The sequence below is a fragment of the Chinchilla lanigera genome, unplaced genomic scaffold, assembly GCF_000276665.1.
Source record: "Chinchilla lanigera isolate Chin_1 unplaced genomic scaffold, ChiLan1.0 scaffold00094, whole genome shotgun sequence".
NCBI classification, from domain to species: domain Eukaryota; kingdom Metazoa; phylum Chordata; class Mammalia; order Rodentia; family Chinchillidae; genus Chinchilla; species Chinchilla lanigera.
The window spans coordinates 407,597-421,243 of NW_004955495.1; the positions used below are offsets into that span (position 1 = coordinate 407,597).

Below are 13,647 nucleotides of genomic sequence, written 5' to 3' on the forward strand. Positions count from 1 at the left end.
TTTAATGGTTTGAGCAATCTTTCATTCTTACATCTGATAATCTGAGCAATGTAGTTGACGATAGCGATATGCAATGTAGCCACCACTGTTGATTTATATTAGTTTGTCTTGAGACCCTATATCACTTTGAATATTCTTGCTTTGATTTGTTTATGTTCGTGATTCTGGTATGTTGGTACTTTTCTATGTTTTTGTTTGTTTCTCATGTACTACTCTCTTTAAAATAAAAAAAAGTATCCAGATTATATATGATAGGATCTCATTGACCTTCAGTATTCCTAACCTGGTATAACTCATAGATCTCCTCAAGTAGTGCCATTAACTACAAAGGCTAATATACTGTCTCCAAATGTACATGAATTTCTCCTAAATAAAAAATCCTCTCCAGACTTCTTATCTGTTTATTGCTTCTCTATTTATTGAAAACAAGTCCTCCTGGAAATCTCTATGCTCCACCTTCTTCTTCCATATTTTCCTGAGGTCAATTCAATGAGGTTTCAGTCTGATTATTCATCTGGTGGTTTCATCTGGTCTTGTCAATCAACACTCAAGTCTCTACTCCTGAATTCGGTTTTCTGACATCTACATGATGGTATGGAGAAAGTCACAAATCTACCCACCACGAGAACAGTTACTTGTGCAATTTCTTCCACAGTTCCTTTTCTGAAATTCCAAAGAATTCTTTGAGTTTACTGATTTTCTCGAACATAGAATATCTGTGCTGAATTAAGAAACTAGGTCTAGAGATTTCATTATTTCTTAAATATCAACCAAAAAAGGATTAAAGTTTCAAATGCAAAAATAAAAAATGAAACTCCTAGAAGAAATGCTTCAGGTCATTTTACTGCATAATGATTTTGGATATTTTCCCAAATGTATTGGCTACAAATATTTGAAAATTTGACTACATCAAATAAAATACTCCTGACTAGAAAAATAATCAGTACGGCTGGAAGACCATCTACAAAATGGGAGAAAATGGCTGGAAATTACTTATCTGAAAAGAGTTACTCTCCATGATATGTAGAGAACACAAATAACTAAATGATTAAAAATACACACTCACACGTACAAATGGGATAAAGATCTGAATGGACACTTCTCAAAAGAAGACAGGTGAGGGGACAACAGATATATGAAAAAAATCCCAATGTATTTAATTAGAGAAATAGAAATCAAAACCACAGTGGATCTCCAAGCACAGTGGTGCATTCATAGTCTAGGCTATTTTAAAGGCTGCAGCATGAGGGTTGCTTGAATCCCTGAATCTGAGGCCAACGTGAACAACATAGGCAGACATGGTTGCTGGGGGATAATTGGTTTCAGGGAATTTGTTTCGTGACAGTGGATTTGCCTAGCAGGTATAATGCCCCAGAGTTGATTTCTAATGCTACAAAAAATTTTAAAAACACCATGAGGAACTATATTACTCCAGTGATATTGGCTATGATGCAAAACACAAACTTGAAGGGGTGAGAATTGTTAGAGAAAATATAAATTAGCACAGGTATTTGGGAGAAAAGTATGGAGTTCTTCAGGAAAATAAGCATAGAACCACCATACAAATCCAGTGATGTCAATGTTGAGTGTATACTCAAAGAAATGAAATCCACATATGGAAAAACACCCGCCTTCACATATTTGCTGCAATATTATTAACAATAATCAAGATATGGAATCACCCTAAATATTAATCAGTGCAGGAGTAGATGAAGAAAATGTACTATATAGGGTGGATTAAAAGTGGGGAAGTAGATAGTGGTAGCAAAATACAGCCTGTCCAGTTCATGGAATTAAGACACCTGGAAAACAGAAACTTGATAGGTGAAGAAAAATAAAGTACGTCTCCAGGAATCAGAAAGAGCTGACAGGAAAGCACCACTATATTTGAGAGGAATTAATCAGAAATCATTTGGGGAAACTATTAATTGTTTAAAACTAAGCCCCAAAAACAACTATAGGAGAACTGTATTTCAGAGTTTTTGGTGTCACCTTGCCACAGTGACTATGAGATCCCCACTGGAGAAATCATGGAGAGGATGCTTGTAGCTAGACATAGACTTCCATTTTCTGAGAAGTTTAAATTGAGGCTGAGATTCCAGGGCCCCACCCTCCACTGTAAGAAGCCAGGCAAGTCACGTGTGGTTGTGGGAGGGGGCTGTGTCTGAAAGTGTTGATATTAGTTCTATTGGTCAACTTGAACACCTGGCCCAGTGATCACATCCAGGACAGAGCTCAGTGATCTATTTGGTTTTCCCATCTACCAATGTGAGCAAGGGTGTAGCTTGGCTTTGACAGTTGCCACAGCCTGGGTGTACAGATAGAAGAGTATCCGGAACAGGGAGGAAACCTCACAAACCCACAGGTTGCAAGGCAAGGCAGAGAAAACCATGACGTGTTGTACACAGAGAGATACAGCACCTGGCAGCTGCCTGATAGAGGAAGAATATGTTAAAGAGGTTTACTCTATAGTATGGTGACTATGATTAATGATGAAATATTGTATCTTTGAAATTTTTCAAATTTTCTGAGGGCACATTGATTGTCTCATCACAAAATGACAACTACCTAAGATACTGAGTGTGCTATACTTTTAGATGTGGTCAATTTACAATTTATAATGCTTGCAAACATAATGCACACAATAAAAGTACAATTTTTATCTGTCAATTTAAAATACATGAAATCAAAAAGTAATGAACTAAAATTATAAAGACTTCTGCTGTTCACTACCATTCCAGATACCAGAAAACACATTATATCCACAGAGAACATTCACTCTAGCTATAGTGAGCTGCTTCTTGAGATCTGCTGTGTTAAAAAATTAATCTTTTCTCAGGAATATCTTGCACTTTTTAATCAAGGATTTATCCTTGCAGGAAAAATATCTATCTCCCCCTCACTATTGCTACCAAGATGGATACAAATTTGTCTAAGATTTCATTCCACTATCTTCTCTGTACTCAAGGGAGCTGAATTATTTAGAGAATGGAAAGACGGTAGAACAATTTATTTAATGAGGAGCTCTGAGAATTTAGTCTTTGACGTGCTTGAATCTTCAAACATTCCCTTGTTGCACATGACCTGTACTCTTCTGGTGCCAACCTCTACTGAAACTCAAATGGGCTTCCCTGGAACTCACAGAGAAGAAGAGAAAGCTTCAGTGTTAACCATCAGATAGAATCCATGTTTCCAAGTGAGCCTGGCATGGTAAAAAGTAAACAAGTGGGTATATAAATCCATTTTTTCAGCCTAAATGTTTAAACACAGCAGATCCCAAGAAGCATCTCTCTATATCTGTAGTGCAGATTCTCTGAGGATATAATGGATTATTTGTTGTCTGGAATGGTAACACCTTACCCTTTATTTCTCTAGAATAAAGATGCTGCAATTACACCAAATTTATATAGTCTGTGAAAGTGAAATCTCTGTACTTTGAAGAAACTCTAGTTTCCATATCCCTCTGCTTCCTTTACACTCTGCAAAGCCTAGAGTCACGGTACAAAAAAAAGTTATTTTCTAGAGAGACTCCAATTCTTCTCCACTATTTCCTATATAAAAGACTTTTGTCAGATTTTGTGCATCTGATTATTTATTCATTAATTAGACACATAAAATCTGTGCAGCAGCTATGGTACACTTTGTTCAGTTTCATTGGATGGTTTTGTTACATTCTTGTTCATTTTTAAATTTTTTTTAGTACTGGGACCTGAGCTCAAGACCTTCAAATTAAGCTGAATCCCCAACTCTTCTTTTATTTTTTCACTTTTGAAGCAGAGTCTAACTAAGTTGCTGAGATGCTCAGGGTGGGGTCAGACTTTTAAACCTTTTACCTCTTAGCCCAGAATCCTGGGATTACAGGAATGTAACACTATACCTGCTTACAGTCTATATTTCTGTCGGCAGGTTTACCATATTAATACCTTATTTTACTTTCATATTCTTCTATTCATTGTTTTACCTTAGTATCCACAGAAGCAACACCCAATATTGTTACTATCACTGATGCTCTATTCTCAGCTAGATTTTCCTTCTTTTTCATATTGCTAATCCAATTGAATATTGAAGAATATTTTGAAGGACTTAATTTGAAGTAGTCTGTTTTGGCTTTTTAAAGAATTTAATGAAAATATTCTAATGTGATGGTTAATGGCTTTGAAATTTATGGGGATATGACTACTATTTTAATGGATCATTTTATGTTGGCATGGTTAGAAAACAATTCTGACCAAAGTAGAAAATGGTCTTTGGCTTATTCACTTACTGACAGGCTTAGTTGCAGCTGCTAAGCACAGGAATAGCTGTTCCACTTTTCTTAAATGTAATTTTGGTATTGTGATTGTATTTGGGACATAAATTAATTGACCCGCTCTTGTGATAGGTTATGTTTAGCAACCTTCTTCAGTTAAGGCACTTTCTTTTCTAGAAATGGAATTAGTTGTCTATAATGTGCTATTTAAAAATGGACATGCATGTCTTTTATCTGAGTTTTGCTACTATGTTCTGGGATATGATAGGTTTGAAGATTACTTTTTGTGATGTAATTAACATTTTGGTTTCAAACTTTATTAGACACATTCAGTATCATATTCATTCAGCACATAGAGTGTGACAAGCATCACATAAACACCTTAAAAGATGAGTGAAGAAGCCAGGATCTTCCAATGTCTAACCCGTAAATAAATGTAGAATTATTGATTTAGCAGGGACATTGAGGCAGACTACAGAGAGCTCTACGTGGACCTCACACACTCCCTCCCTCCTGATGCTCAACCTCTGCTCACCCTCACACTGGCCGCTCAAATCCTCTTCTGTAGTAGAAGCTCATTGTCAGACAGGACATTTGTGTATTCTGCTCTCATGGTCTAGAATGTTTATTCTTTCTTTATCTCTTCTCACTGATAATGAACCATCCTTCTTGTCTTGGCTCAAATATGTTTATTTTAGAAAAGAGACTCCTATATACTTTCATACAATGAATTGTCCCCCAATAATATTTTTCTCTCCTAACTTCCTGTTCTATTGGTATTCATAATGCTGATCCTTTTTCTATTATGGAGATTGTAAACATTTATTTTCAAATCTTCCATTTGTATTTTAAGATATTAAATTGATTTGATTTGTAGAAGTCTTGAATTTTTTGTTCAATTCAAAAATATTAATTGTGCTTATTTGAATACAAAATGAACACACTCAAGCATATGGACACCTAAGCATAAATATCCACAGGCTTTGTATTTGATTTTAATGGTTGTGTGATATTCTTTCAACCTCTCATCTACTCAGTCCATACTCTTTTTTCTCATTTTAGAACAATTCATATGGAAGCCACCTTTGAAAGGAAGGAGCCATTGGAGTCTTCTTTAATTAGAGGTCTTGTATAGCTGTGAAAAGAGGTAACAAACAAGTTTTATTGATAATGATAAAATTCCATCCTTGGTGGCTTGCCTAGTTTAAATTGGTATTGATAAATGGTAACCCTATAAGAAAGATTTACATATATATTAGAAAGAGAAGTTATCATGTATAAACTATCAATTTCATGTTATAAGAAAAACAATAGAACATTTGTATCATCATGTCATGTAATCTTTTCTTCAGTCCTACCATATAGTGAATATTTACCATTCCAACTATAGACATAAAGTGCTCATGACCAAGAGAGTTTAAGTAACTTTCTCAAGATAAAATAGATGGTAATTTCATAGCCCAAAGTTCTATTCCAGGAAATGTGACCCAAGAACCCCATTTCTAAATTGACTCTCTTTATGATGAGAGAGTAACCTATGCAAAATCATTACAATAAGGGTGAATAATAATAAATTTGAATAGTTATAACTTCTTGACAATCCTACTGAACACAAAGGAACTTTAACCCTCAAAATTAAGATAATAGTACTAAACAAACTTTAGGAAATATAGGGACCTGTGAGTTAACTACCACATTGCAAAGGATTCAGTTGTACAAAAAAAGTTTATTTGTGTTATAAATCCATATTTTATCACACAAATAGATGTATTGGATGTGAAATATGGAAATAATCCAGACAAATAAACAAATGCCTTCAAATATTTTAGAAGGGTCCTAAGAAAGAGGAAATTCACTTATTTGCATAAATTTAGAGAAGAAATGAAAGTAAGTTAGAAGGTGTGAAATAAGTCAGAATTTAGGTAAAATAAGACAGTTTGAATAACTACAAATATTTGAAATGGAAATGATCTACAGCTTAGCTATGTGAATCACTGTACTGTGAATCTCTCATGGAGGGTGGAGGACACCCATCCAAATGTGATTTGTGACATGCCACTTCCTTAGGTGACACCTGTCTGTATTTCCAATATAGATTGTGCTTTCTACTTAAGTGGGATATCCAGTGACATGGGAGCAGAAAACCACACAGGTGCATCACAATTCCTCCTCCGTGGCCTCTCAGAGGATCCTGAACTGCAGCCTCTCCTCTTTGGAGTGTTCCTGACCATGTACCTGGTTGCGGTGCTGGGGAACCTGCTCATCATCCTGGCCGTCAGCTCTGACTCCCACCTGCACACCCCCATGTACTTCTTTCTCTCTGACCTGTCCTTTGTGGACATCTGTTTTATCTCTACCACGGTCCCAAAGATGCTGGTGAACATCCAGACACAGCACAAAGGTATCTCCTACAGACAATGCCTCACTCAGGTATATTTCTTTACACTTTGTGCTCAGATGAATACCTTCCTACTTGCTGTGATGGCCTATGACCGCTTTGTAGCCATCTGCCACCCCCTGAAATACACAGTTATCATGAACCCTTGGCTCTGCGGCTTCCTGGTACTCATGTCTTGGTTCCTAAATTTCTGGATCTCCCTGATTCACATTCTACTTGTGAAGAGACTGAGCTTCCGCAAGGGCACTGACATCCCACATTTCTTCTGTGAACTGGCTCAGCTCCTCAAGGTGGCCAGCTCTGATACCTTCATCAATAACATCTTTCTGTATTTATCAACTGTCTTCCTGGGTGTGTTTCCTGTCAGTGGGATCTTCTTCTCCTACATGCGAATAGTCTCCTCCTTGATGAAAATATCCTGTACCGGAAGCAAGTATAAAGCATTTTCCACCTGTGGGTCTCACCTCTGTGTGGTCTCCTTATTCTATGGAACCGCACTTGGAGTTTACCTCAGTTCTGCTGTGACCCATTCTTCCCATGAGAGTTCTATCGCCTCTGTGATGTACACTGTAGTGACCCCCATGCTGAACCCCTTCATCTACAGCCTGAGGAACAAGGATGTGAAAGGGGCCCTGGGCCGACTCCTCAGCAGAGCACTCTGCTTTCCCTCATGGACAACTGACCTCAGGACTAAGTGAACATTGCTTCCCTAAATCAAGTGCTGTGACTTTCACTATGCTGTCTTTTTCTTTCCTAAAATACGTTTCCTTTTGCACCCAAAATACCTATAAGTTTGCTTCCATATGAAGAGTGATTGATAATATTGTGAGTACTTAAGCTAAACTTTATTACAGTAAGTGGCATTGCCTTAATCAGAGTCAAAATACTCTTCATGCTTGAAACACATTTATTCCATCCTTCTTGCCTCCTTCTGATACAGTTCTAGAAGTTCTCTTTTCCTGTTTTTAGCTGTGCTGTCCTGACTGCCTTGATGCCCTGAATCAATTCAAAATGTGTACCTGTCATGGTGATTTTCACTTCGGGAAAGAGCCAGAAGTGGCAGTGTCAAATACTGTGAATAATTTGATGGCTTTTCCATTAGACTGTACTGAGCAGCAGAGTTCACTAAATTTTTTTATCATACCTCATAAAGACACATACAATTTATGTTCCTTTTTATTTTTTTTTAGGATTTTTGTTTGTTTGTTTGTTTGTTTGTTTGTTTTTTTTTCCGGTACCAGGAATCTAACTCAGGACGTTGCACTTGCCAGGCAGGCGCTGTGCGCTGAGCTAAATCCCTAACCCTTTATGCTCCTTTTAAAATGTGTATTATTCTTTTAATGTAGCTCAGAGTGCATTTTATTTAGTCTTCATACCCAATTTTGAGTCTAGATTACGGCTGCAGTGACGTTCAAGATTTAATTTTTGTGTAATAGTAAATATTCTGGTCTTGTTATTTAGTATGAATCAAACTTAGGACTTGTTTAGAACCTGCGGTATGAATTACAAAACATGGGTCCCTGGCAAGAGAAATGTTGATTCCAATCTGTTATACCCTCAGTATCAGAAATAAAATATTTTCCCCTCATATTATGTTCACTGCCTGATAGGGTAAATTACATGTTCTGTTCTCTCAGACTAGAATGTTTCAGCTTTGTTGGATTTTTTTCAGGTCCTCAGATGAACAACGATTTCTGTGTCCTCTTGGCATTTGTGACAGCTTTTTAAGTTAGCCTCTTGGGCTCTCCTTTGCACAATGTTACTGTCTTGCAATTTAAATAATTCAAATATGTGATAACCTCTCTTTTTTTCTGTCACCCTTCTTTTTTTATTTTAAAGAGAGGAGTAAATGAGAAACAAACAAAGAAATAAAAGAGTAGCAGCATACCAGTATTATAAACATAAATCAAAGCAAGAACATTCAAAACGATACAGAGTTTCAAGACAAATTAATATGAATCAACAGTGGTTGTTACATTACATATCGCTATCCTCAACTACATTGTTCAGATTACCAGATGTAAGAATGAAAGATTGCTCATACCATTATAGGGAATAAGAAAATAATTCTATAAAACAGTAGAGATAATACAGAGTTTCACTAGACAAGATGGTAGGAGTTCACCATTGTAATTCCATTGCATATTTTAACCTTCAAATCAGTTGCTCAGACCACCAGATACAAGCATGCACAATCGATCAGAACATAAAAAATTGTAAGCATTAACTGTTAATTTCACCCTTCTTAACTTCTTAATTTTTCCTTATAATCTTATTGAGAATATAATCATATCTTCTTCTTTATCCTCTCTGGATTTTTTCCTTTCTCAGGGGTATCTCTCCCTTGTTATATAATTGTTTCTTCCATTCTGAGAATCCCACCATCACGCAGGAATTCTGAAGGCAATTGTGGGTCTCAGCTGTCAGTTGTTTGCTTATTTTATGGAACAAGCTTTGGAGTGTACATTGGCTCAGCTGTATCACATTGTCCAGAAATAGTGCAGAGGCCTTTGTGATGTACACGGTGGCCAACCCTATGGTGAATCTCTTCATCTGCAGCCTGAGGAAGAGGAACACTAAATGTACCCAAAGCAGCCTCCACAGCTGAACACTGGTTTCAGGGAAGATTTCACAATTTAGGTTAGAAAATGCAGCAGAAGTAAAAATCTAGTCTCATTCCTTTAGTAGATTGGATGGTTTAGTTCCTCATGATGGCTCATCATAGAAGGGAGACATCCAGTGTTGCTGGAGGGAAAGATGGGATGATTTTCAAATGGGTGCAAACATTTAGTTTGGGATAATGAAAAAAATTATGGGAATGGACGACATGGATGGCTGCATGGCAATGTGAATGGGATATTGTCAATTAAATTTGCAAATAAAATGAAAAAATGGTAATTTTAGTGGATATTTTTCATGATAAGCAATACAAAAAAATACAGATGGATATTTCAAAAGACAAAGCAAAGGCAGAAAGACAAGCACTGCATATTTTTCTCACAATATAAACTAAATAAGTCACAGTGAAAATACATGATAGAAGCACTGGGAAGCATGTGGGGGTGGGGATGAGAATGAAAGCATAACAGAAGCGTATGAGAAATGCACACCGCATGCGTGTGTGAAACAGCCTGTTGATCCTATTAATATATTCAGTTAAGTGGTGTCAATAAAAAAAAGAAGAAAAAAATAAATATCAAACATAAGCTTCCTGCTGAGTAGGATAAGAAAGAACAACTTTCAGAGAGCATTCATTTTCCTCTTTCTTCCTGATATAAAGTCCTCCTTAGACATTTGCACAACATAGACCAATTAGTTTTACTTTTAATTTTAAAGAGAAAAGGATAAACATAGTGATGTAATTGCGTTTCAAAACAGATTAGTAGGACAGTTGTCTTCCTTTTCTGTTTGTATTGCTTATCATGAAAAATACCCACTAAAATTACCGTTTTTTCATTTTACTTGCAAATTTAATTGACAATATCCCATTCACATTGCCATTACAATGTCATTAGCCATTACAAATTATGGTGCTATAAACACGGGGGGCACATATATCACTATGGGATGATGTTTTTAATTCTTCTGGGAAAATACCCAGAAGGGGAAGAGCTGGGTCAAATGAGACGTCTAACCCTAGTTTTTTGAGGAACCTGTACACTGATTTCCACAGCAGTTGCACCAGTCTACACTCCCACCAACAGTGGAGAAGGATTCCTTTTTCCCCACAACCCCTCCAGCATTTCTTATTGGTTGATTTCTTGATGACAGCCATTCTTTCTGGGGTGAGATGGAATCACAGTATCATTTTAATTTGCATTTCTTGAATGACCAATGATATTGATCATTTTTTCATGTATTTATTTGCCATTTGTATTTCTTAGTCTGAGAAGTGCATATTCATCTCAGATGCCAATTTTTGGATTGGGTCTTTGAATTTTGGGGGTCAGAACTTTTCAGTTCTTTATATGTTCGAGATATAACTTTGTCTGAGGGAAATTGGCTATAAATTTTTCCTTCTCTGTGTTGTCTTTTCACTTTGCTGGTGATTTCTTTTGTTGTATGAAAGTTTCTTAATAAGGTGAGATCCAATCTGTTGATTCTTTGCACTATTTCCCTTGCAGTTTGGGTTTTGTTCATGAATTCTCTGCCTACACCTACATCTTTGAGATTTCTTCCTATTTTCTCTTCCAGTAAATTTAGTGTTTCTATTTTTTTGATCCATTTTGACTTAATTTAGTGCATGGTGATAGACATGGTTCTAGTTTTAGTCTTTGGCATGTGGACCAGTTTTTCCCTGAACGTTTACTAAAGAGGTTTTCTTCCAGTGGAGAAGTTAGGCTCCTTTGTTAAAGGTAAGGTGGCTGAGTCTGTTTGGGGTTGTGTCTGCATATTCTATTCTGTTCCCCTGATGCTCAGGCCTGTGTTTTATCAACACCATGCTGATTTTATCACAGTAGTTTGTAGTATAACTTCAGGTCCATGATTGTGATGCCCCATGACTTAACTTTGTTGCCCAGAATTGCTTTTGTAGCAAAAGCTGGAATTCCTTTTGTTTTGGTTTTTTGTTTTTTTTTTTTTTTTTTTCTGGTTCCAAATGAATCTTAGGGATGTTTCCTGTAGATCTGTGAGGTATGCCAGTGGTATTTTGATTGGGATTACATTAAATCTGTATAGAATATTTGGGAGTATGGCCATTTTCACCACATTGGTTCTTACTATCCAAGAGCAAGGGATATCTTTCCACTTTCTGATATCCTCTTCAATCTCCTCTTTTAGGATACTGTAACTTTCATTGTACAGATCTTTTATATCCTTTGTTAGATTGATTCCTAAGTATTTCATTTTTTTAGATGCTATTGTGAAGTGTGTGCTTTCCCTAATTTCTCTCTCTGTGAGTTTATTGCTTATGTACAGGAATACTATTGATTTTTGAGTGTTGGTTTTGTATACTACTATACTGCTGAATTTGAATATTAAGTCTAGAAGTATTTTGTGGAGTTTTGGGGGTCCTCTGTGTAGTGTATCATGTCATCTGCAAATAATGACAATTTTACTTCTTCCTTTCCTATCTTTATATCATTTATTTTTTTCCTCTTGTCTAATTGCTCTGGCTAATATTTCCAGAGCTAAATTGAATAAGAGTGGTGATAATGGACATCCTTGTCTTGTACCCGATTTGGAGTGAAAACTTTTTGTTTTTGACCATTTAATATGATTTTAGGTGTTGGTTTGTGATAGATGACTTTTATCAGATTGAAGTAAAGAACATCTATTACAATTTTTCTGTAGGGTTTTAAAAATCATGAATGGGTCTTGAATTTTGCCAAATGCTTTGTCTGCATCTATTGAGATGATTGTACTGTAGGCCAGTTTGGCTAATTATGAAATTTGGACTACAGAGTCAAATACAGCCTATGCCTCTAGACCTTCAGCTTTGTTGCTCCAGTCCAATAAACTTGTGTCACCTATTTCCGATTCTGGATTAAGAAACATTCATCTCACATTGTCCTCTAATCAGTCCTGTGGACAGAGATGAAGCCCTAACTAGTAATGTTGCACAGGAAGTGGACTTGATCCGCATCTGTGGGTGTTAATCATGTTATGACAACTTCATTAGATTAAGATACCTAGTAGATTATTAAGCATACTAATGATATGTCCTGGGTAGTCATGGAGCCATGACACTGGGTACTATATTGGTCCACCACCCATTCCTCTCTGCAACTCTTCCCTTTATCTGCTTCCCAACTGCCATGAGCTAAGCAGATTTGCTCCACCATGCCCTTATAGCATGAGTCTCCTACCAAGCACTATGTCTTCTGAAAGCATGCACTACAGTTAATCTTTCCTCTTTTAAATTGTAAGCACTGCATATAGTGTCTCAGCAAATGAGAAACTGTCTATACAGAGATCTGATACTGGAGAAGTGGGATCCTTGCTGTGACTTTACCTGACCAAGCAGTGAGGAAAAAGATGGAAAGAGAAAATACCATGAGAAGTTATTTCTTCATCTTCAGGACAAATGTGCATTTTGTGTAGCCCGAAGGAGAGTTGGCAATATGCAAAATTTCACCTATGTGGTCTGTAAATCATAGATTGGTTGAGGTGGGGGTCCTAAAATTGCATTCAATTGCAAAATTTTTTCCATACTATTTCTACATCCAATGGACTTTGCACTCATAACAGGAGAAAATGTGCTCCTCTGAACTGTTCTGTAAGCAATTCAGATGAGGAAGAAGGTGACAGATGATAAAAATGAGGAGCAGGAGAGTATTAATCATAACTTCTTGAATTCTTATTGGAGCTTTTTAAATTCTAGAGGATGACTTACACGTTTCATGTAACTCATTTTATTTAATTTCCACAGCTTTTTCTTTTATAATGGCCCATATTATTATTATTTTACACAAAATAAGGGAATGTCAATTGGCTTATATCTTGTACTGATTTTGCAGTAGGCAAGTATGAACTGTGATTTAATTAGGCTGTCTGAGCAGAGATACATGGAACTTATGAAAATCTTGGCAGGGGGGCTGGGGATTTAGCTCAGCAGCACAGCACCTGCCTGGCAAGCACAAGGTCTTGAGTTTGATTCCCGGTACCGGAAAAAAATTCTTCGCAAGCTGTGCCTTGACAACCCAAATAGCCATTTCACTTTCTGTCATTACAGGGAATGGCCCCTTGCTCACTATGTTTTTATCTCTAGGGGATCCTCGTAGATCACAGGACACAGTAATTTATGGCACCATGTTCACTTACTGAAGCTAGAATGGCTGGGATCATACACAAAGATGAGAGGAAAAGAAGGCATGAGAGAATTTATTTATTTATTTCACAGAGCTGTCTCTTGCTCCAACTCCAGGGTGTCTTTGCAACTATGTACATGCCTTGCATTCTGTAACCATTCTACTTAATCACCAAATAGCTCATGAAATCAAGACTTAATGATACTTTTATTCAAGGGACCATAGTTTAAAAACATTTCCCAGTGACTGGG

At 36.7% G+C, this 13,647-nt stretch overlaps 1 pseudogene; it reads left to right on the top strand.

The window, feature by feature from the left end:
- Positions 1-6,376: 6,376 nt before the first annotated feature.
- Positions 6,377-7,454, top strand: LOC102021363 (annotated as a pseudogene).
- The last annotated feature ends 6,193 nt before the right edge of the window (positions 7,455-13,647 follow it).